Source organism: Hemicordylus capensis, chromosome 1, assembly GCF_027244095.1.
Source record: "Hemicordylus capensis ecotype Gifberg chromosome 1, rHemCap1.1.pri, whole genome shotgun sequence".
Taxonomy (NCBI): domain Eukaryota; kingdom Metazoa; phylum Chordata; class Lepidosauria; order Squamata; family Cordylidae; genus Hemicordylus; species Hemicordylus capensis.
The window spans coordinates 97,745,376-97,771,099 of record NC_069657.1 but is presented as its reverse complement, the minus strand read 5'-3'; the positions used below and the strand labels follow the sequence as shown (position 1 = coordinate 97,771,099).

General features: G+C 40.3%; 1 protein-coding gene across 15 annotated transcripts in view; it reads right to left on the bottom strand.

Moving 5' to 3' along the window:
• The window catches only part of SHANK2 (SH3 and multiple ankyrin repeat domains 2), a 695,900-nt gene that overhangs the window by 652,175 nt on the left and 18,001 nt on the right, over positions 1–25,724 (bottom strand). The window contains exon 1 of one of the 15 annotated variants that reach the window (XM_053285985.1): positions 5,136–5,274. The exons of 11 other annotated variants lie outside the window; for them this stretch is intronic. The gene's annotated coding sequence lies outside the window, so the exon portion shown is untranslated. Of the gene's footprint in view, positions 1–4,749; positions 4,889–5,055; positions 5,074–5,135; positions 5,275–25,724 lie in introns of those variants that run through there. 3 more of the 15 variants (XM_053285986.1, XM_053285984.1, XM_053285980.1) reach the window with 3 other exon arrangements.

Below are 25,724 nucleotides of genomic sequence, written 5' to 3'. Positions count from 1 at the left end.
ATACAAATTGTGAAGCAGAGATGACACTGCCAATGAAGGACTACTCTTTAAAGACTGCATCTGTCTTTTTCCATTAGTCTTTGGGTTGGATCCTAAGTAGCACTAGCATAACCGCTATCATGCAAGCAATCTCTCTGCAGTGATTAATTTTAATGTGGGACACAATTAGTGGGAGTGGAAACATGTGTGCTCTCAAGCAAGCAGCTATGTGAAATCACCCACACTGCAGACCTCATTTAAAATATAAACGGTTAATCAGAACTTGCATTCCTGCACCACCCAGACCCTTTGGATGGAGTGGTATAGAAATGTAATAAATAAATAAATAAATAAATAAATAAATAAATAAAGAGCTCCTCTAGGTCAGAGGATAACGTATGGTTGCATGCTCCCCACTTCTCTGAGCTGTAAGAAGTACCACGGATGAATTCATTGGTTTATGTCAAAACACAAGACTTATGTCCATCATCACTTGACAAAGAGTCTTTTTAAAATGGAGGTTCACCGAGTCACCGTAGTGCATGTGGATGTCTTTATTATCAACTTGGTTATAGACTTTACATGCTCTGTTTATGTCTGTGGACTTTATCATTTATCTGATTATTATGGCATCTGTTGTTGATATACATCATTGTATTATGTATATTTAATTGATTCATGTTGTATATATTTCACAATATAGTAAGTTCTATCTTATTGTGGTCTTTATCTACTGGTTATTTTATGAAGGATCTTTTTGGCTTTTTTGTGATTGTTTCTTTTATGCAGCCGACATATTAAAATTACAATAAAATGAATATAGTTACATTTGACATAATTAAAGGTCAGTAAAAACAAATGTGTACTGTCCTCTAGGATGAAGTTCTAGCATACTAATTGAACATACTGTATTAATTTAAGCAGATAAGAAAATCCATAAGGCAAATGATAAAGAGGAGCAATATTGTAATAACAGCAAGTCAGATCAATCAGAGAAGCAGACTTTCAGTAGAGAAACAAGATGAGCAAGAGGGGAAGCACAAAAGCCAATAAGCAAATACTGCAGTAATCAATATGAGATAAAATAAGAACCAAAGTCAAAGTTTGTGTAGAATCAACAGAAAGAAACAGGCAAATATAGCTAGAAGAATGGAATAGCCAATGATATCAATTACTATATTGCTTGCTGCTAACAGAGCATTTAGATAGGCACAGATCTTTGCAAGCTCCCATTAAGGCTAAAGAGGTACATTTTAGATGTCCAAAAATGTTAGGGGTTTTTGGGGGGGAGCCTGCACCCTCCCCACCTCATACCAAAAAATACACATGCTTTGCAGCCATGGGACGCTCATACAAAGGTTCCAAAAGGAGGTGCTCCTCCTCCTGACAATCAACAGGACATAGCCAACAGCACTGGAAGAAGGGGACAAGAGGGTGAGAGAGAACTGGGAGAAGGGGGTGAGGGAAGGAGAGAGCAGGAAAAACTACTGACAGTTGTTGTTAACAACTACACAAGATAAACGTTATTTAAAGAAAAAAGGGGGAGAAAATGACCGAACAAAAACAAACAAAAGAGAGAACATCCTTAAATCAAACAAACCTTAACAACAGCACCATTGTGAAAGCAACAGTATGTACTATACCAAACTACAAAGAAAACTATTCTAACAAGACTCTCTCAACTCTACATTTTATTTCTCTCCGCACATCAATCCCCTATTCTGTCCTTTCATCATCAATGTAATACACAAGATTTCAAATAGTATGCAACATTTTTGTTGTGGGTTCTATTTGCAAGGACAGAATAAAGATCATGTCTGACATTCAGATTAGCACTGCACTTGTGCAATAATGCTTACATTCAAACAAACACTGCACCATTATATGATGGGAAAGGAATTTATTTCAATCTCCCCTTCCCTTTGAGGCTTACTTTGCCTACCAAAAATATGTTCCTGAGGGCTGTATAATCTTCAAGGACATATTTTCTGGAGGCACACAGGGCTTCAAAGGGAAGGAGAAGTAACTGAAAATCATCCTTACCCCCATCTTTAGTGTATTATGTATTTCTTTTTGTATGTAAACCACTTTGAGAATTTTGTTGAAGAGGAGTATATAAATATTCATAGTAGTAGCAGTGTGGATGTCAGCACTGTTGCACCAGCACAGACCTAGCCCAGATGTCAGCCTCTATGTTTCAGCAAAAAAGAAAGAAAATACATATATATAATACAAAGGGCAATTTAAGCAGAGTGTAAAGAACTTACATGTTATACTATACTATTTTTGAGAAAAAGTTCAACTAGAAGTTCTATGAACTTGTATGAAGTTCTAGAGCCAAAACAAATTTACCCCAAAAATTATTTTTAAAATTCTCCTCTGTGAATCTTGATGACTAATAATATCCAAATATTATCTGGGTGAACCCCCACCCCTCCCCTTTGCCCCCAAATATCAGCAGATTGAAATGAACCACACACCCCAAAACAAGTGCTTGATGATGATTGTGCTCATCCCTCATAATGCCGGAGATCATTAGCCTGCCTGGCAGCTTACTAGCTCTTAATCAAGCCAAAGGGTTGTTGGTTGACTTTGGGGAGGTCATTGCCAAATCCCAAGAGCTCTCAGGATACAGCATACATTTCTCCATGGTCTCCTTGCCTTCTGGGTGATGATTTCAAGGCAGGGGGGAATTCACATCCCTCTGCCCCTACCTTGCCCCCAGCCCCATGAGTTCTTCTTGTACCTCCTTTTGTATGTGTGTGTATATGTGCTTCTGTATGTGTGCTTTTGTATATTGTATATATACAATATTTGTATATTGTATATATTTACACACATGTAAATGCAGATTACATTCTGCAAGTGTAATCTTTGCTTCTGGCTATAATAGGAGGTGCCCCTCTCCCAAATCAAAATCTGAAGAGGCAAATGGATCTTCCAGCAGAACATTCCAATCCATGGGTGCTTATTCTGTGCTGAAATGCTGACCACTATGACATCAGTCTGGAAGAAAATGTGATCCTGAATCACACGGCAAAGAGCAATGTGTGCACATGTCTCCCTCCAGTGTGCCATTCCACCACCTCATAATCATCTGGGGACCGAACATCCAAACCACCCTTCTCTGTGTGTTTTATTCAAATCATACTTTGGAAATTTCATCCCCAAACAATTAGGCAGAATAGCAATCTGTGTTGGTGGAGTCAGGCATCCTTCACATGAAGTGTATATGTCTAATAAGCAGTGCCTGTAAAGGAGGTAAATGAAGAAGCTTCTGCAGAAAGTAAAGATCAGATGCAAAAGAACAGAATTGCAACAGAGAATACGGCTGTTGTCTGAAGGGTTGTGCAACAGGTTTCAGAAATTCACAACAACACTAGATAGATATCAAAGTTATTTTTTTCTAGGTATTCAGTGTTTCAAATACAGTGCATGGTGGAGAATAACATACATGGACGAATTTGGCACAGAAGCTTGTTCTACAAAGTCAGGAGGGAGTGTCAATAAAGAACTGTGCACAGTGTAAAACAAAGTCTCCCTCTGTTTGCAGGTATTTGAACACCATCTCTGATTACGAAAACAAAAGGAGTTTTCATTCATAGAAGTTTGTTCCTCTCTTAATTTTTCCTTCATTGGGAAACCCATGGCTCTGTATCAAGAGTCAAACCAGTTTCAATTATTATATTATTTTATGTTTCAGTCTAATTATTCTAAGCATGAGAATAAGCCACATCAAACACAGAGATATATGTAAAAATAAGAAATTATTAGGGGTACACATGTTTAGGTTTTGCTTTTTCTCCTCTTCAAATAGTCAGTCACTTTTTCAGCAGGTTTATATAAAAGGATAAAAGTTTACTTTTTGACAAGTCATGTAAAACAGGCAACTAGTATATGTGCAGTTCTGCATAATGCACTTTGGATAACAATTCAGGAATAAAAACATGACTTCTTGATCCAGGGGAAGAAACAAAAAGAGGCACAGAATTCCTCATTCCCATGGTTCAAGCATGTAGAAGCCAAAGCATACACAGGCTCCTTTGAAGACATTTGAAGGGTAAGGTGTTACTGGGGCAACAAAATAATAGGGAAAGAACCACAGGAAGGCAACGTGAAGCATGAGTAATTCACAAGTCCAAATAGCATGATATTTTACAAAGGTTATATAACGTTTCCAGGTCAGCACTGTCTCTGTTAAAATTCATACAATGGTGCTGGACATAATGAAAGAAAACTTTCAAACTTTGATATTGCCCAAGAATATTTTAAATATAGTATTAATAGTGTCTGTTCCTAGTTCAATGCCAATTCTAAAGTTAAAACTGGTATAAATTAGCATTGCTTGATTAAGAATGAGAACTCTACAAGTCCAATAAGTTATTATAAACGTGTGTTGTAATAAGTTTTGTTCTGCCCATTCATTTTTCAATAATGACTGGCAGCATTAATCAGGCATTATACCACTGTTTTAAAAAGGCAGGAATTAGATCAAAAGCTAATGTCAGAACAAAACAGAGCTTATCTTTATAAAAAGCTGAATCACCTGAATTAATATTTCTACACATTTGGTTAAAATCTTTGTTACTAGAACAAACATTTAGCAGATTACTAACAGATGCAGTCTCCTCTATTTCATTCACCAACAACTTGGAAAATAAACATATTTCTGCAATTAAAATATTATTTATACAGAGCAGTAGAGAAAGCTAGATCCAAATGTGAGACAGAGTAGGATCAGGACCAGCAATCTATACAGCAATAACTTACAGTCTGAAGCAGGCCCACTAATCAGCAGTTGCCAGTTATCGCTATGGAGGACTAACAGATGCCAGCCGATCACCGCCGCTCTAGGCGGCGCGGCTCGTTTGCCCCAGCCCCCTATGGAGGAGCATGTGACACAGGGAGCCGGCTCCCATTGGTCAGGCGTTCCTCCGGGGGTGGGGTCAGAGCAGGCCTATGGCCTGTGCACCGGCACCCGCTCAGTCCGACTCGGTGCAGGGAGTTAAGCTAGGCTAATGCCCGCAGTGGCAGGTACAGTGCAGGTAGAAAACTCAAAAATTATCGGTGCAGCACCTTAGGTAAGCGTTTGGCTTCAACTAGGAGGCGCTGATCCCCTGAGACTTGACAGATCGGGGATGCAGCTCAACTCCTACCCCGCTCTAGGTGGCTTCCTTCCGTATGGCTCGACAGCGTCGGACGGATAGCACCTGCAGCAGGGACCTGACATTAGGTCGGCTGAGAAGGGCGTTCCCGCTTGTCAGTGGTCGAATCGCCTCAAGCCAAGCTGCCAGCGCCATAGGCCTTTGGGTAAGGCAGCCACGTGCGTGGCCGTCCTGAAAGTGCCCGCACTGTGGGGGTGGAGCGTCAATTCCAGCTGAATTCCTCAAGTACACTGCAATTTGAAATATTAATTAAATGGCCAGTTTCACCAAAAAGTATCTGTGTCTGTGTCTCCTTGGGTCTGGGTGTAAGCCAGCCGATCGCCGCTGCTCTATGCGGCGTGGCTCGTTTGCCCCAGCCCCCTATGGAGGAGCACGTGACACAGGGAGCCGGCTCCCATTGGTCAGGCGTTCCTCCGGGGGGCGGGGTCAGAGCAGGCCTATGGCCTGTGCACCGGCACCCACTCAGTCCAACTCTCAGAGTTGCACCCTCCCTCCCACACTAGGATATAGACTGGGCTTGGCTGGTCGCCATTATGGGGCCGGGCAGGAATTTTTTGGGCATACACCTGATTGGCTGTTTGGTGTGTGTCATTTTTCGCCTGCCTCGGGCTATATCGGGGTATAGTAGTTAGTTAGAAGTTTAGTTACATGTAATTTCACGGGTCACTTTGTCATGGGCATGGCAGGTACAGTGCGGGTAGAAAACTCGAAAATTATCTGTGCAGCACCTTAGGTAAGCGTTTGGCTTCAACTAGGAGGCGCTGATCCCCTGAGGCTTGACAGATCGGGGATGCAGCTCAACTCCTACCCCGCTCTAGGTGGCTTCCTTCCGTATGGCTCGACAGCGTCGGACGGATAGCGCCTGCAGCAGGGACCTGACATTAGGAAGGCTGAGAAGGGCGTTCCCGCTTGTCAGAGGTCGAATCACCTCGAGCCAAGGTGCCAGCGCCATAGGCCTTTGGGTAAGGCGGCCACGCGCGTGGCCGTCCTGAAAGTGCCCGCACTGTGGGGGTGGAGCATCAATCCCAGCTGAATTCCTCAAGTACACTGCAATTTGAAATATTAATAAAATGGCCAATTTCACCAAAAGGTATCTGTGTCCGTGTCTCCTTGGGTCTGGGTGCAATATTCCCTGTCCAAAAAGGTTACTTCAATCTACTCCAAAGTCTCCCAGTTTTTCCTCTATCCATCTGTGTGAGGGCTTGTGCAGATAAGGAGCCAGTTAAAATGTGTGAAAGAATCTAAACAGAAAGGAAAAAGAAAAATAATCTGGGTAAAGTTTTGGGGGTTTTTTAACCCATAGTGAAAAAAATATCTTGACAAAACAAATCTTTTTTGAAAAAAGGTACAAAATCTGTTGAAAAACTGGAAACAAAAGTGTATTGTATATTAAATAGTGGTTCAGTTGATTCTCATTGAATTCTGAGGGATTTCAGAACTATTTGTTATTTGTCAGGAATCAGATCAACCAGGATTTTCATATGGCTATTTGAGACATTGTACTGAGATAATAAAGTGTGTCGTCAAGTCAATTTCGACTCCTGGTGCCCACAGAGCCCTGTGGTTTTCTTTGGTAAAAAACAGGAGGGGTTTACCATTGCCTCCTCCCACGCAGTATGATATGATGCCTTTCAGCATCTTCTTATATTGCTGCTGCCCGATATAGTACCAGCGGGGATTCGAACCGGCAACCTTCTGCTTATTAGTCAAGCATTTCCCCAGTGCCACTTAAGGTAATGTACAATTATTCTTGACAAGCCTGAGCCTTTGGTCCTATTATATTATTTAAAATTGAAAAATTTTGAATCTGGTTTAAATATTTAATTCCAATGTAGTGTGTGGTTTTTCATCTTTTGAGGTTTCAGTTTGAAAATGCTTATAACTAAATCAGTGTAGTTCAAGAAATGCTCAAACATCCACTTAGTTGTTGCAGTTGAATAAACTGTTTTATACTAATCACATATTGGGAAGTATAATAATTGACTCCTCAGCTCCTCAGCAGAAAACCAGGTGAATTAAGGTAAATTAGAACAAGAATGTGGGTCAATATTTATTGTTTTTATTAAACCCTAACTTACCTCTGAAAAGTAATTAAGGTCAATATCCCATGTGCAAAAGCATGCAGCTTTTAAAAATTAAAAAGCATAATGTACTGCAAACTATAACAGTTTCACAAATTGTTTTTTGGATGGATGAATTAATTCTAGCATTCTAGGTTAGATTTCCCTAAAGATGACTTCAGGAAATTGTGTTATTAAAAAAACAGATTCAAGAATCTGCTCCACTTCTAATCAGTGTGTTACATAACTGATATGTTCCCACCCACCCCCACAACTGAAATATACAGATATGTATCTAACCTCATTACTTGTGGAAGGAAAACTTTATGGGTCATTATGCTGAACCCAAGAGGAAGGGGCAGATGGCAAGCCACATTGGCCTCTCATTCTGAGTAACGGTCAGTGTGCTGTGTGCTGTGTATGCCTGTGAAGGTGAGGCCAAAGATGAGGAGGGATAGAAAGGGCTCCACTAAGCCTTAGGCCAGATCCCTCGCATGGGCTAGAGCTATCCTTATGGAGTGGGCTGGTTTGTGTGAAATGCACCCCATAGCTTGATTGATTGATTAAGTGCCGTCAAGTCGGTGTTGACTCTTAGCGATCACATAGATAGATTATCTCCAGGATGATCTGTCTTCAACTTAGCCTTTAATGTCTCTCATTGTGCATTTATTGCTATTGTAATCAAGTCCATCCACCTTGCTGCTGGTCATCCTCTTCTCCTATTTCCTTCAACTTTCCCAGCATTATGGACTTCTCAAGGGAGTTGGGCTTTTGCATAATGTTTCCGAAGTATGATAGTTTCAGCCTGGTCATTTGTGCCTCGAGTTAAAATTCTGGTTTGATTTGTTCTATGATCTATTTGTTTGTTTTCCTGGCTGTCCATGGTGTCCTCAAAAGGCTTCTCCAGCACCGAAGTTCAAAAGCATCAATACTTTTTCTATCCTGCTTGTTCAAAGTTCCATCTTATTTGTTTATTATTACTCTGTGTAAACCGCCCTGAGCCATTTTTGGAAGGGCGGTATAGAAATCAAATTATTATTATTATTATTATTATTAAAGTCTGGGAAGGTAACAGGGGTGCAAGGCTATTCCACCTGCCTTGGCAGGACTTACCAATTGGTCCCTTTGCCTCCTGTGGAAACTCCAGCCCAGACGGGGAGCAGCCTGCCTGCCTGTTGTTAGATTCCAGCTGGCTGGCTGCCAGCCTCCCAGATTGAACTGCACCACCTGTCGCTTGTCCTGGTTATCAGTATGCTGATGAAACCAAAATCTACTTCTCCTTTTCATCTTCAGGAAATGGCGCTCATTCTCAAAATGCCTGCCTACAGGCAGTAATGGACTGGATGAAGGATAACAAATTGAAGCTAAATCCAAGCAAGATGGAGGTGCTCATTGTGAGGGCTCAGAATCTGAGGGGTGAGTCAGATCTTCCTGTGCTGGATGGGATTACACTCCCCCAGAAGGAGCAGGTGTGCAGCTTGGGAGTACTCCTGGACCCAGGCCTCACCCTGGTATCTCAAGTGGAGGCCATGGCCAGGAGTGCTTTCTATCAGCTCCAGCTGACTCTACAGCTGCACCCATTCCTTGAAGAGGATGACCTCAAAACAGTGTTGCATCAGCTGGTAACCTCCCGGTTCGACTATTGCAATGCACTCTACATGGGGCTGCCCTTGTATGTAGTTCGGAAACTTCAGTTAGTTTAAAATGCAGCAGCAAGATTGGTCTCTGGGGCAACCCGGAAAGACCATATTATGCCTGTCTTGAAACAGTTACATTGGCTGCCAATATGTTTCCAGGAAAAATACAAAGTGCTGGTTATTACCTTTAAAGCCCTGAACGGCTTAGATCCTTAGAGAGCACCTTCTTCTGCACGATCCCCACCACACGTTAAGGTCACCTGAGGAGGTCCATCTCCGGTTACCATCAGTTCGTCTGGTGTTGATTCAGAGGCGGGCCTTCTCTGTAGCTGCTCCTGGGCTATGGAATGCACTCCCAGCAGAAATCCATAATAATTTGAGTTCATTACTGTCTTTCAGGAGAGCCCTTAAAACCTATCTGTTTGTCCTGGCTTTCCAGGGTTTTTAAACTACTAACTTTTAAATTGTTTTAAATGGTTGCCCTGTTTTTCCAGGGTTTTTAGCTGTTTGAATGTTTAATTGGTTTTATTCTGTTTTTATAGTTTTGATTTTAATTGTTAACTGGTTTTAATTGTTTTCCTCCTGTTGTAAACTGCCCTGAGCCATTTTGGAAGGGCAGTATATAAATCGGACAAATAAATAAATAATAAAGTCCAGCTTTCACATCCATAAAATGTCATGGGGAAAACCCTGGTCCAAATTATTCTAATCTTTGTAAGCATAGACACGTCACGGCATCTAAATATATTTTCCAAGGCTTTCATTGCAACCAAGTGCTAGTCTGTGGAGTATTTCTTGACTGCTGGATCCTTTACTGTTGATGATCAATCCTAAGAGACAGAAGCTATCCACCACTTCAGTGTCTTCATTATCAATTCTGAGGCTGGTTGCTGTACCCGTTGTCATTAGTTTAGACTTCTTTTAGTCGTAGAACAATTTTTCCACTGTGTTCCTTGACTTTCATTACTAGAGCTTGCAATACATCTGCATTCTCAGCTATCAGAGTGGTGTCATCAGCGTAGCGCAGGTTACTGATGTTTTGTCCTCCTTTAAAACCACACTTAATCCAGCTTCTCAGTATATGTTCAGCATATAAGTTGAATAAATAAGAAGAAAGTATAAAGCCTTGTCTTACTCCTTTGCCAATCTGGAACCAGTCTGTTTCACCATGCTATGTCTGGACTGTGGCTTCCTGTCCTGTGAATAGGTTTCTCATGAGAATAATGAGATGTTCTGGGACGTCCATTTTCCTAAGGATATTCCACAACTTGACATGGCCGATGCATGTCAAGGCTTTTCTGTAGTCAATAAAGACTTCTTTTTTGTATTCTTTGGCTTTCTCAATTATCCAGCATGCATCAGCAATGCTGTCTCTAGTTCCTCTGCCTTTTCTGAAACCAGCTTGAACATTGGGCATTTCCCTCTCCACATTGGGCTCTAATCTGCGTTGGATGATCCTGAGCATTATTTTGCTAGCATGTAAAATTAAGGATATTGTGCAATGGTGTGCACAATCTGTTAACTCTCCTTCTTTGGTATGGGTACCCCATAGCTTAAAGAAATTTATTGACAATTTTGATTGATTTTTGTAGGTCTGTGCATAAGAACTGAGTTTAACAGGTACAAGTTATAAACCAGCATTGCATGTACACTAAAATTATAATATGCAAAGTGCATACATATTTTTCTCTTTTTTTCTAAAGAGAAAAAAAACCTGGCAAACTGTTGGGGACAATCATGTCTCTCTCAAGTATTTGTTTGTTTATTTAAATATTCATATGCTGCCTAATTTCAAAAGAACTGAAGATGGCTCACAAAACAATAAAAAAAGTCAACAAGAAACCATAAAAAGCAGCATTAAAACTACTTATTTAAGATTATCACAGAACAGAGTTAAGATACCAGCAGACCAAAAAACAAGAATAAGATTTTATTTATTTATTTGATTGATTTATATCGAACAAATAAATAAATAAAATCTCATACTAATAATACTTATACCCCCGCTAACTTTTATAAAATCTTATACTAATAATACTTATACCCCTGCTAACTTGGCAAAGAGGCACCTTTTAATGTGGTGATTCGCTTTATTTAGCAGGGGGAGAGTAACTGGCCCTAACCACCCCAGCACAGTATCTCCAGTGACTGTTGTTGGTGTCTTATCTTATGTTCCTTTTTAGATTGTGAGCCCTTTGGGGACAGGGATCTATCTTATTTATTATTTCTCTGTGTAAACCGCCCTGAGCCATTTCTGGAACGGTGGTACAGAAATCGAATAAATAAATAAATAAATAGATAAATAACCGTTTTTCATCAAAATCATTTCAAAGCAGTTAGAATATGTTATAAAAGCAGGTTATAACAATAACAATTAATATAAAAATAATCTCTGCTTAAAATTTTAAAAACATCTGTAAAACAATACATAAAAACACAGGACAGCAGCAATAAAAACTCATCTCATTTAAAAGCCTGGGTTAAGAGTATTGTCAGATATCAGGGAAAGCCTGCCAAAGAAGGAAGGTCTTCAATTACTGCTGAAAGGTTTGCAGAGAGGAAAGCAATAGAGATCAGGAGGTGGGAATTCCAGACGGCACCACCAAGAACCCCTGGTTGTGCGCTAATACTAGGCAAAGTTCAGATGGTGGTGGGACACACAGCAGAGATCCTCTAAACAATCTTATGGGTTGGCAGATTCATGGCAGTCCGTCAGGTGTCTAGGTCCTAAGCCATTTAGGCTTTAAAAGTAATAACCAGCACCTCGAAACACACTGGTAAGCAGTGCAATTGATACCGCACTGGGATAATAAGATCTTAGCACCGGCCTTAGCAAGGATCCTCACCAGCCCATTCTGCACCAACAGGAAGGTCTTCAAGCCCCACACAGAGTTCTTACTCTAAGCAAGAGCTAAAAAGGGCAGAGACTAACCCCTGCTGAGCAAAGAAGCATCTTTTTAAAGTGGCAATTATCTTTATTTAGCAGGGGGAGAGCAACTGGCCCTATCCAACCCCAGCACAGCATCCCGCCAGTGGCTGTTGCCGGTGTCAACCTTATGTTTCTTTTTAGACCGTGAGCCCTTTGGGAACAGGGGACAATCTTATTTATGTATTATTTATTTTTCTATGTAAACCACTTTGAGAACTTTGGTTGAAGGGTGGTATATAAATATCCGTAGTGGTAGTAGTAGTAGATCACTGTAGCAAGGTTCATCGGATTTGGCACAGTTCATGCATCAGCCAAAGTTGGGCAAAGACATCCTAGCCACATTCACTACCTGGGCATACAGGAGCAAAGCAAATTCCAGGAGCACCTCCAAGCTCCAAAGCTGTTCTTTTAAGAGCATTACCCCACCAAGAACAAACTGACAACCCACTCCCAGGTTAGCAGTTCTCCTTACCAGAAGAAGAATCTAAACAAGAGAGTCTTTTGTCCACACTTAATTTCAGCACATTAACCCTCATCCAGGCCATCATCATTTCCAGACACCAATTCAAGACCATCACAATTTCTCCAGCTGGAAAAGATAGTGAGATGTACAATCTCTGCCAGAGGCTTCATGTACTAACCTACATGAGGAACAAGAATAACCCCCACAAACTGTCTTAAGCCAATAGGCTTGTCATCGAGCAGGAGTCCCCCCAGCACCACGTACTAACCTACATGAGGAACAAGAATAACCCCCACAAACTGTCTTAAGCCAATAGGCTTGTCATCGAGCAGGAGTCCCCCCAGCACCACCTTACCACCTTCTGCAACCTGCCTATAAAGTAGGAACAGAGCCACTACAAAGCAGTGCCCCACAGTTGCAATCCAGTGCTGGAAAGGGGCTTCCAAAAGAACACCACTGTCAGTAATATTGAAAATCAATGACAGGCAGAACTAACAGGGATGCCTCTCCCCCCGCCCCCATCTAATTCCCAGCACAGGCTATTCACCAGAATGTCCAAGGCCGCTTCGGTTAAAAAAACCAGGCAGAAGTCAAACTGAAATGGGTCCAAATAATCCATCCCCTCCAGGAGTCCCTGGAACTGAGTTGCCACTATGCACTAGAACACCTTGAATTAAAAGGTGACGTTTGAAACTGGCCAATAATTGTCCAGTACAGTGGGATCAGGAAAAGTTGAACAACTGGCATTTTCAGCCAGGATGGAACAATACCAGAGATGTACTATCTCTGCCCTCCCTCCCTTCTTGCCAGTCCCCCCCAGCAGCTTTCATTAGCCAAGAAGGGCAAGTCAGGCATGCATGTGGATGAACCCAGCAATCCAAGGATTCTATCCGTATCCTCAAGTTGAATAGGTGAAAAAGAATCGATACCTGATAGACAAGCAGATGCCTTCATTTGCCACTGTCAATGTAGAGTCCAAGTTTTATTTATTTATTTGATTTGATTGATTTATATACCGCCCTTCCAAAAATGGCTCAGGGCGGTTTACATCAAAATAAAAACAAAAACAATTAAAATCATTTAAAACCAACATTAAAAAATTTTAAACCATAACTCTAATTAAAATCCTGGGTTAATAAATTCGTCTTCATTGCTTTTTTAAAAGTTGCCAGAGATGAGGAGGCTCTTATATCAACAGGTAGCACATTCCAAAGTCCAGGGGCAGCAACAGAGAAGGCCCACTCCCTAGTAGCCACCAAACTGTCTTTAAGAGAGCCCTAAATATTTACTTGTTTGGCCTGGCCTTCCAAGGTTTTTACATTGTTTTTAAGTATTTTAATTGGTTTTAAGTTGTGTTAAAATTGTTTTTATACTGTTTTAAGTAGTGTGTTTTAAATGGTGGTTGTTTTTATGGTGTGTTTTTTAAACTAGTTGTACTCCGCCCAGAGCCTCTGGATGGGACAGTTTATAAATGTAATAAAATAAAATAAAATAAAATAAAATAAAATAAAATAAAATAAAATAAAATAAAATAAAATAAAATAAAAAATAAGTTGGTGGCAATGGCAGATGAACCTCTCCAGATGATCTCAATAGGTGGTGGGGCTTAAGTTGTGCTGGATGTGAGTGATTTTATCTGCTAAATGGCTAGCAAATTGGCCACAGCAGGCTACAGAAGTACCCTCTAACTGATTTTGCAAACCAAGAAGTAGGAGCTCAGAAACTACCTGAAAAGGCCCCTTTGGATGGCTTCCCACAAACACGATGTTGTTGGCGTGGTATACTCTTTTTGCTGTCATCATCATCATCATCATGGAGTAAGCCCAATGCTGACACTAATCCATGTTTAGTTCAGGTTTTCTTCTGACATACTATGATTACCCAAATTAATGACAACTCTGAATTTTAGATGACCCCCTTAAAAAGTAGAGGTTAAATGCAGATTATACCTGCATTTATTCAAAAGCCACTGGCTCTAGTAAAATCTATAGGAAACTTCTACAGATAAGGAAAGAGCTGGAGGCTGTAGAATGCCAGAAAGTTGCCTCAACCAGATGTTTTATGAATTTGGTGATAAAAGTTCTAAGCTATTGGCAGCTAGGTTAAAAGGAAAGGTAAAACGAAATCTGATACACTCTATTAAAGATGTTACTGGTACAAAAGTTACTGATTCCGCTGAGATTTGTGACACATTTGTAAAATTTTATTCTAATCTATATAATTCAGATGCTTCTAATAATATAGAACTATACTTAGACAATATAGGAATGTCCCCTTTATGTGCTAATCATAGTATGGTTTTAAATGCACCTTTTACAATAGAAGAGTTACAAGAGGTTATTTAAAGGGTTAAAATCTCAGAAATCTCCTGGCCCTGATGGCTTCACAGCCTTAATATATAAGAAGTTTGGGGATATTTTGATTCCTCGACTTGTGACTCTTTTTAATTCTATTTTAGGTGGTCATTCTATCCCTGAGTCATGGAGATTTTCCAGACTAGTAATGATTCCAAAAGCTAGTAAGGATAAAGAACTTGTAGAATCTTATAGACCTATAGCTCTACTTAATCAAGATATTTACAGCCTGTTTAGCAAAAAGGTTGAATAGCTTTATAGCTCAATATATAAACCCTGATCAGACTAGCTTTATCAAGGGACATCAGATTGCAGACCCTATACATCGTATTTTAAATTGTATGAATTATTGTAGGGGACAGAAGTCTCCGTTGGCTATTCTTACTTTAGATATTTTTAAAGTCTTTGACTGTTTACAATGGCCTTACTTAATTAAATTAGTAGAGAAATTATAAATGGGTACAAGATTTGTCAACACTATCAAACAACTTTATTGTAAATCTTCCGCAATAATTTGTGTGAATTCTTGCGATTCTAAACCCTTTAGTATATTTAGAGGCACAAAACAAGGCTGTCCCCTTTCCCCTTTATTATTTATACTCTCTATCGAGCCTTTGGCTCAAGCCATCAGACATAACCCGATAATTAAGGGCCTTATTATAAAAGACGTAGAGCATAAAATTAATCTATATGCCTATGATATTGCATTAATTCTGACAGACCCGTTGAGGTGTATCTTTGCCATACAGGAAGAGTTGGAAAGATTTGAACAAATTGCTTTGAAAATAAATTTGACTAAGAGCTTTTGTGTTCCGGAATGGGTTCTAAATCTCAAGATTGTTTGGCAAAATCCTTAGGAGTTTCTAAAATTTCTAAAGTTATTTGATATTTAGGGGTATTTATATCAATAGATTTATCACAGCTTGAAAGACTGAATAATTCTCCAGTCATTAGTCAAATAAAAAGAAAACTTAGGAAATGGGAAGGTGTCAGGCTGTCTTTGATGGGTCGGATAGCTGCCACAAAGATGCATTTACCTCCAAGATTATTATTTCTATTTCAGGTACTGCCAATTGAACTTTCAAAATCTACTATAGGTAGATGGGGAAAAAATTAAATCTTTTTATTTTTGCCGGGAAAAGATCTAGATTTCGTAACAATGCATTATATAGGAAAGTACAACAGGGTGGTATCGGAGTTCCTAATTTAATGGCCTACTATGAAGCATCACATCTTAGGGATATTCTGTGGTTAATAGTAGATCCAGAAGCTAAATACTGGGTGGAGATGGAGGTTCCTGAAGAACATCTCGGTAATATCAACAACTTAGTACTGATATTTGAATTTATTAAGAGTTCTAAATCTGTTACAAAGCCGTTTTTAAGAACCACTTTTAATATCTGGGGGAAATGGCATAAAATTTTTACACACACACACACACCCATATTCCCCTTTGTTATCCATTTGTAGTCATCCTAAATTTCCAGCTTTGGACTCAGCCTCTCGATTACTTGGCATCTTTTGAGGTGTTGCAAATAGATTAAAGGATTTTTATTATTCGGATAAGCCAATTGATTTAGAACCAATTCAGGAGAAGTTTATGAATAAGCATTACTCTTGGTTAAATTTTCTTCAGTTTCAGTCCTTTATTTTACATCCTGATATAGTTAAGCAGGCTAATAGGAATTTGACTATGTTTGAGGAATTAATATTAAAAGCCTCAGAAGTTTCCAAGGGACTTATTGCTAGATAAGGGACTTATTTCTAGACTTGATATGTGAGCACTGCAAGATCTTCCCCTCAGGGGATGAAGCCGCTCTGGGAAGAGCAGAAGGTTTCAAGTTCCCTCCCTGGCTTCTCCAAGATAGGGCTGAGAGAGATTCCTGCCTGCAACCTTGGAGAAGCTGCTGCCAGTCTGTGAAGACAATACTGAGCTAGATAGACCAATGGTCTGACTCAATATATGGCAGTTTCCTATGTTCCTAGATTATACAATATTCTAATAATGCAAACATCTGATCCTTTAATTGGCCTTAAGCTGGCCTGGGAAAACAACCTACAACAAACTACTAGCGACTCACAATGGAATGGAATACTGAAATGGAAGCCAGTGTTTTCTACCTCTTCCTCAATTAGAGAGAACTTTGTTAAGCTTTTTCACAGGTGGTATATGACCCCTTCTAGATTATCCCACATTAATAAGAGTATGTCCCCGTTATGCTGGAATGGCTGTAGAAATAGGGGATCATACTTCCATCTATGGTAGTCTTGTCCCAGTATTTTTGGCTTTTGGACAGAGGTATTTTTAGAAATGGGTAAAATTACACAACAGAGGTTAGATATGAGACCAGAGCTTGCTCTAGTAAGTGTATTTTCGGGAGCTAATTTGTCATTATTGTCTAAGGATCTTACAGTTTTTATGTTAACTGCAGCTAGATTATCCATTGCTCAACATTAGGGATGTGCACGAACCGGTTCGGAGGCCATGTTGGAGGCTTCTGAACCGGTTCGGAAACGGACTGGTCCGGCGGTCCGGAACTGGGGGGGGGTCAAACTTTAAGGGCGGGGGGGTAGAACAGCAGCAGCTATCCTCCCTGACCCTTCTAGCCAGTTGCTGCTATTGTCTTACTTTAGTTAAAATAAAGTTTAAAACATCAGGCTACGCACATTTGAGCGGGCTGAGTTGGAGGGCTCACTGTGAGTTCTCAGGAGCAGCAAAAGCTGAGTTTGCTGCCTTCTGCTTCATGTTGCTGATCATGATAATAAGTTCATTGTCAATAAGATCAACCACCCTGAACCATTTTTGGAAGGGTGGTATAGAAATCAAATAAATAAAATAATAATAAGGTGGAAGAGGTGCTGCAAGTCCATCAAACTGTAGAGAAGGAGAAAAGAGGCCTTGAAGAATATATAAAGAGCAGTGAAGAAGATGCACTTACAATGGTCAATAACGCAAAACTATTCAACACCAATGAAAGAAAGCAGGCCTACAAGAAAGAACAAGTCAAGAACCGAGAAGAAAAATGGAAAAATAAGCCACTGCATGGTCAATATTTGCACAATATAAGTGGAAAATCAAACATCACCAAGACCTGGCAATGGCTTAAGAATGGCAACTTGAAGAAAGAAACAGAGGGTTTAATACTGGCTGCACAAGAACAGGCACTAAGAACAAATGCAATAAGAGCAAAAGTCAAAAAATCCACCACAAACAGCAAGTGCCGCCTTTGTAAAGAAGCAGATGAAACCGTGGACCACCTAATCAGCTGTTGTCAAAAGATCGCACAGACTGACTACAAACAAAGGCATGACAAGGTAGCAGGGATGATACACTGGAACATCTGCAAAAAATACAAGCTACCTGTAGCCAAACATTGGTGGGACCATAAAATTGAAAAAGTGGTACAAAACAAAGATGCAAAAATATTATGGGACTTCCAACTACAAACAGACAAACATCTGCCACAAAATACACCAGATATAACTATAGTCGAGAAGAAAGAAAAACAAGTGAAAATAATCGACATAGCAATACCAGGGGATAGCAGAATAGAAGAAAAAGAAATAGACAAAATCACCAAATACAAAGATCTACTAATTGAAATTGAAAGGCTGTGGCAGAAAAAGACCAAAATAATCCCAGTGGTAATTGGCGCCCTAGATGCAATTCCAAAACAACTTGAGGAGCACCTTAACACCATAGGGGCCACAGAAATCACCATCAGCCAATTAAAAAAGCAACATTACTGGGAACAGCCTATATCCTGCGACAATATCTATAATAGCAACAACATTGATAATAAAATCCAGCCATCCCAGGTCTTTGGGAAGGACTCGATGCCTGGATAAAACAAACCAGTCAATAACACCTGTCTGACTGTGTAAACAACAACAACAACAACAACAATAGCCAGCAACTTAGAGGTGAACCAGGGAGTTAGCTTCATTGCATGGCTGGGGAAAGAATGTTCAGGAGTGATAATACTGACTAGCCAACCCGCACAGAGCTTCTGTACGCTCTTTGGGGCTGGCTGTTCCCTTCTCCCTCCTGCCCCACTCTCCCTCCCTCTTGCCCCACACTCTTGCCTCTCTTCCCCTCCCTCCCATCCCACTCTCTCTTGCCCTCCCTCCCCCTCCCACCCCTCTCTCACCCTCCCCTCCCTCTCACCCTCCTGCCCCAGTATCTCCTGCCCTCCCTCCCCTCCTCCTGCTCCTCTCTCCTGCCCCCCCCTGCCCCACTCCCTCTTGCCTCCCCCTTCCCCACTCCCTCTTGCCCTCCCTTCCCCCCCGCCCCACTCTCTCTTGCCCTCCCCCTCCCCCTCCCCCGCCCCCTACCTCTTAGTCTAGTTATACAAACAATTGCAGCAAACCTCAGGATAAACTTACTTCTCCGCTGATATTAAGAACATCCAAAACTATAGCTTATTTTGGTGACAGCAGACATGGGAAGTACAACTAGCTTGTGATTCTCCTCATTTCTAACTGTAACTGAACAGAGTTTGTACATATATCAGAATCTAGCCCATTAAGTTTATTCAGATTATTCTGGACTTGGCTCAATGGGACAGAGTGAAACATTTTAGAGAATGTTCATAGTCAGTCAATTAACCAGTCAAACATAAAGCTGAAGAACTTTTAAACACAATGTTCAATCACATGGATATTCTCCATTTACCTCAAAGATCATTTCTGGATGAACAGAAAATTAGGTGTCTTAAGAAGCTAGCAAATTTGAATAATTTCTATCAAGAGTAAATAATCAACAATGAGTTTCATTGCCCAAATTAACCTCTGTTTTTTGTTTTAAGACTCACCAATGTTTAACTTCAGTTCTGTCATTACAAAGGCATTTGCCTGTTATCAATATCTGGGGAAATATTAACCTGAGTTCTTCAGATTTCTTAACCACAAGTTACATTTTACATGAGCATTTGGGATCAGGATGTGGTAAAAGCTGTGTGTGTGTGTGTGTGTGTCTGTGTCTGTGTGTCTGTGTGTGTCTGTGTGTGTCTGTGTGAATAATAGGCTCAAATTCTGCACAGCATAACATGAGGTTCAGTACCACCTGCACCACTGCATGTGTTTAAAACACCACCTGCAGAGGGGCAGGCAGAACAGCCCTGCTCCATTGCAACTTAAAACGACACAAGTGCAGTTGCACAATGAGATATTCATTATTCCCAATGGTCACCAAGTTGTGCAACTGTGCTTGAGTAATTTTAAGTCACAGCAGAACAGGGCTATTGAGAAACACTGTGGGTAGTTTTTCAGACACACACACCACAGCACAGGTGGTGCTAAACCACCCACATTACACTGTGCAGAATGTGAGCCATGTATTTAATACATATATTTAAAACAAAAGCCAAACATGAAGAAATTTTATTTCTGAGAGCCAACAACTCCCAATGTAAACCCACTTCATGTTTTCAGCTTGTCAGCAAATAACTGTGCATTTTGTAAACATTAAATCATTCGTTCTCACACAGAGAGTTCCATCCCCATTCTTCAACCATCATATAGCTGAAACTGGAATTTCAGCTGTAACCCTTCCACCCATACCCTTTCACTCCAAGATTCATTAAGAAACTTTACATTATGCAATCCTCATGGAAGCCATTCCTACAAGAGTGCCATGTCTCCCTCCACCGAAAAGTTACATTCTAAAAAACATATAAATAAATATAAATATAAATAAGGAAAAGGTATATGAATAAACTGAGGGGATCAGAGGACTTAGGTCAGGATGATGACTGAGAATTACAGAAAGACAGACAACAAGATGGCTATACAGACAAGATAACTAGTCATTCCTCCATCTTCAGAAAAAGCAGTTAACATTTACTGCAAAGAACCCAAGAGATTTCCTTGTTTTTCCATTTAATTGGGATGGGGAAGATCATATATCTCCTAAAGCGCTTCTGAGACAAGCATAAAGATATATTTTTCCATTTTCATGTGGTTTTGCATTCTGATTAAAAATTATTTGGGGAGGCCAAACTTCAAGACTGTTTCAACGGTTGGCCTTCCTCTGATATGATTTTCCATAAAGGCAGTATTAAGACTGCCCATGTAATTTGTCTTCATATGGACCATGCCTATAAAGCATCCATACCAAACACGGAAACAACCTAGAAACTCAAGTAAGTCTATCTATCCAATGTCAAGGTACAGAGTGCAGAGATTGCACAAATGTCCCTAGAACATAAACTTGTCCTCTTTTTTGTTTTTGGGGTGTGTGTGTGTGTGTGTGTGTGTGTGTTTTAAGGGGAAAGGGATTTAGAAAGGAAAATCTATTGGATGGGGTATGTATTTATATCCTATATAAAGTTGAAAGAGGGAAATATTTTATTATGCTGAAAGCTGAAAAATTATAAACCTGTCAATGGGAGCAGAAATGGCAATATAGGAGTTAATGGTTTTGCTTTTATTTCTTGTCTGGATATGCAAATGACAAATGCTTCATTTAAGCTATTTTATACAACTGTTTCTAACTGGATTTAGACTATTTTCACTCACAAGTCAAACAGCTTTAGTAACTATAAGCAAACTAGGCTGCATTACTAAATAGCTGACAGGAAACATTTGGGAGGTTCCAGACTAAGTTAGTCATGACTAAGCACCCCTGAAATAAATGAGAAATGAGTAACCATTGATTTCAATAGTTGTAACCAAATTAGTCTGAGTCTTGCCCATTATTACTTTTACAATGTTAAGTTTGTCTTTGATGAAATTGACATTTCTTGTTCTTTCTAGTCATATTTCTTTCTCCGTATATACAATCGGACAGTTATATTAGATAACACCTGCTCTACTTCAAAAGGTAAGGGCAGTCTGCACAGGCTAGTAATTGATAATTTTGGAGCCTGGGCCTAAACCCTTCTGCAAGATAAGCATCATCCCCTACACACACGCACACACCATGACACACACAGTATTTTTAACATAAGGGTTCTTGAGGGCACAAACAGTAACTGAACTCTCAGGGATGTAAGACTACAAAACAGGTATATTTATGCAAATATGCATTAGCAGAAACATTTCAAAATGCAACTCAACATATTCCCATCACACATCTTTCTTTCCCCACTCCCCCATCTGTCTCTAAAGCAAAAGTCACGCTGGGCCACCCAGCGCAGCTCACAGTCACTCTTGGCTGCCAGGTGCAGTGTGCGGGTCGGCATTGCAGCAAACACACCACTCGGGACTAAAGAGGATTTGGGGGGCCCCAGGTGTGTGTGGAGGCCCTGGATTTCAGCCCGGAAGTCGAGGGCTAAAATCGCCTCTGTTAATGGGTCCAATTATATTTAAAATTACTTTCAATTGACCTCAGTCAATGGTACTGAAAAATAAACTCAGTTCATGAATGCTAATACAACAGTAGAACCGGAAGCTTACTGTCTAGGACTCTTTGATCTCTCTCTGAATCTCAGTACATACATACACACACACACACACACACACAGAGAGTGTTCTCACATACAGCCTAACCCAGGCTAGGGAAGCCCAGCCTGGGTTAGGCTGCATGTGAGAACCGCTGGAATCAGGCCCAATCCCAGTGCAGCAATGAAACATGGATTGTCTGTGGGAAGGTCAGCTTTGTGTGGCCTTCTCCCCACCTGCCCACTCCCCCACCCACCCAGTTGTGTGAATGACCCCACACACTCTTTCTCACTCTTTCTCTCTCTCAGTTTGAGCTCCTTCCACAGCTAAGCTCTCCTCTGTTTCCAGTCACAGCAAGAAAGTCTCTACAGCCAACTGCCGGGTCCTAAAGAAAAGAGACAACACATCTCCTTTATGAGTCTATCATCCTTGACTGCAAGTGATATCCTTTTTTGCTTAATTATCCCTGTGAGGATTTTAGTTTATCCTGCCCTGTGGCATCCTGAGGGAAAGGATCACTAACTACATTAATGCTTAGTTCCACCCTAATAAGCCAATTTTGCTTAAGATGTCAAACACTGTCTTGCTAATATCTTCTTCACACTGCCTTCAAAAGCAATCAATTTAGATTAAATGGACAGCCCATATGAAATGTCTCCTGATTGTCTTCCACACAATGCCTGTTCTTTTTGAACTTCTGTTGTTTTGCTTCTTTTCAAACAAAAGAGGCTTCTAGGCGAGTAAGACATACAAGTCCCACTTTACACATTCAGAGACAGGAAACACAAAGCAGTCGTGTTCCTTCTCTCCTCATCTTTTTGTGACATTGAACGAGCACAGAAGTATATTTAGACTAAAAAAGAAATGATTCCTACGTTGCATTTTCATGCATGCAGACCCATACTTATGCATGAAGGAAAAGGCACTCAAGCATATTTCTCATAATGTTGTGTATATCAGAATGCTGATCCCTGATATAACTGAGCCAAACCTTTTGACTCTCCCCACAGCCAAATATTCTCAAATCACAAATTGCACAAATCCTTGAACATGTGTCCCAAAATATTTGGTGCAAATCATTTTCTAAATGCACTTCTGAAGTGGGCTTCAGGGTACCATGTTCCTTGATAAGCAGCTAGAGTACATGTGCATTTTTTAAAAAAACAACAACGCTGTAGGCACATGCTTGCTTGCTCTGAAGCTCACAACAGCAGTTCTAACCTAGATATCAGCCTGAATATGATGCATTGTTTTTGGAATATTTATCTTGCTAACTCTTCTAGCCCTGGTTAAAAATTAAAGTTAAACATGGCACAAGTAAATAATGTTGATGGCTAAGATTCAAAGAGCTATTGTAGGTGTGCCCAAGGGCTTGGGCATGCCAGATCACAACTGTTACTTGCTTCTCTTTGAAGAACAGATGGTCATCTCACAAACTGTATCTGAAACTTTTCTCAGTTTCAGAAGTTGTTTGCAACATTTGCAACACGGAGGACAACAGAAACCCAAACCCCAAAACTGGTAGTACCATTCTTTGGAAACAATTACCACAAGTTTTCATGTTTTAATTATATATTATTATATTATATTTATTATTATTCACATCAGTCTTTGTATATTAACAATGTTATAAAATTGCTAAAGGCTATACTTTCCCAGGGCACTAAATTAAAGGGCTTCTAAAAAGCAATTACAGCTTCTCATTGTTAAAAAGCCACTTCTAATATCTTTTATCAGAACAGGTAGTTTAAAAAAGCACTTTATAATGGCTTTCTATTGTACAGTCTCAAAAACACACAAATGAGCATAAAAGAAATTTCATACACAAAAGCTACAGTTAACCAAACTTATGGGTGTGACAAAGCCGGAGTATTTCAAAGAAATTACTTATGCCGTGACCTTCTGTAATCTTAATACATGTTGGAAATAAATCTACTTAAATGCATGCTAACTTCACTCACTATCCTTTCTGTAGAGCAACATGTCATATACAGTTTTTACTAGCATATCATCAGCATTTATCTTAATATTGATATGGTATTAACCTGATTATAGCATCACTAAGATTAGCATGCACTTTAAAACATAAAGTGTTAATGAGACAATCGTGTTTGAAAACACATGTATCAGAAAGATACACAACAGTGAGCCAGGACTGGCTGCAGTTCCCTATCATGTGTATATCAGTGGCTATCCCATATTCGCTGCCAAGTAATGTGTACAATGACCTTTTATATATTTAATACACCAGGATCCTGGTATGTCAGCACTCCAGATTTTATTATAATAATGTATGCTTCATTGAAGGCACTAGAATATTATCCCCAGTCACAAATATAGTGAATATATATTCACCTTATAGTGAATCAGACTATTGGTCCATCAAAACCAGTATTGTCTAATGCAACAGAAAACAGCTCTTCACAATCTCAGGCAAAGATCTTTCCCAGCTCTGATAATATCTGCTTAACCGGAGATGCCAAGAGTTGAAATACACAGAAAGGATGTCCCACCATGCTGATCAGAGGGCAACAGCCTGCCTACCTTGCAGAGTGAGGGTGACCAGTGACCTGGTCTTTAAAATCAAGCAGTGCCCTCAGCAGCGCCTCCTCAAATGAAACTAGGTCACAAGGAGGCAGTTGAATAGAAGTGACAAGGAACTGAACATATAACTTTAAGATCAAAGGCAGGAGGATAGGTTTTTACTGGTTTTACCATATATCGTTATACAGAGGCTTTTTAAGCTGCTTGTACAGTTCCCACTTTGGGTGTGAGTGTTTCTAGATTCAGTTCCCAGACAAGCCCTGCTGTGGCATGGAATCGTATTTCCCACAGTGGCCAATTGAATGCCTCTGGTGAGCACACAAAAAGGAAATGAAGACATACTAGCTGTGATTCCTCAGCAATTGGAAATGAGGAAAACCTGAACTTTTAGATAGCATATAGCCACCATCAGTGTTGCCTCTACGGCATGTGCGTGTGCACGCACAGACTCACATTTTTTATGTCAGCTCAGTTAATTTTAGGTCCCACTCAGGTTGAATCAGGAAGGTCCCACCCTGAATGCATGCGCGCGCACACTGCCTTAATACTGCCGCCCACAACAAAATTAATTCCACACACAGATGGAAAAAATTATAGAGAACACTGGACATCATGACTAGTAGTAGTGGATAGACGCCCTCTATTAATTTGTCTAACCTACCTTTAAAGCTATTGAAACTAGTGGCCATCACTACATCTTGTAGCAGCAAACGCTACAGATTATGTGCTGTGTGAAGTTCTTCCCTTTGTCCATCTTAAATCTCCTGCCAATCAATTTCATCCAGGCCTGCACAACATAAGGCCCGGGGGCCAGATCTGGCCCATGGGGACCTTTTTGCTGGCCCCAGGTAAGAATATCCTACAGCAACAGCAGGAGCTATGAAGAACTCTTGGTCTGTTCTGTCGATCAATAGCAGTGGCTCAGTGCGGTTGGCCACTTGAGACCGGATGGCCCCCACCCCTGGGCTGGAGCCTACTACTAACACCTTCCCTCTTCCCCCTCACTCCTGCCCCCAACCCTCTGCCTTTAATATTTTTAATGATAAAGTTGAATGTAATAATTAATGTGCTGAAATTAACCTTGGCCCCCGCATAACAAGTCATGGTTGATTCCGGCCCACCAAGGCATATGAGTTGTGCACCCCTGTATTTCATCTCTCATTCTATTGTGGTGGGAGAGGAGAAAAAACTTCTGATTATCTGCTTTCTC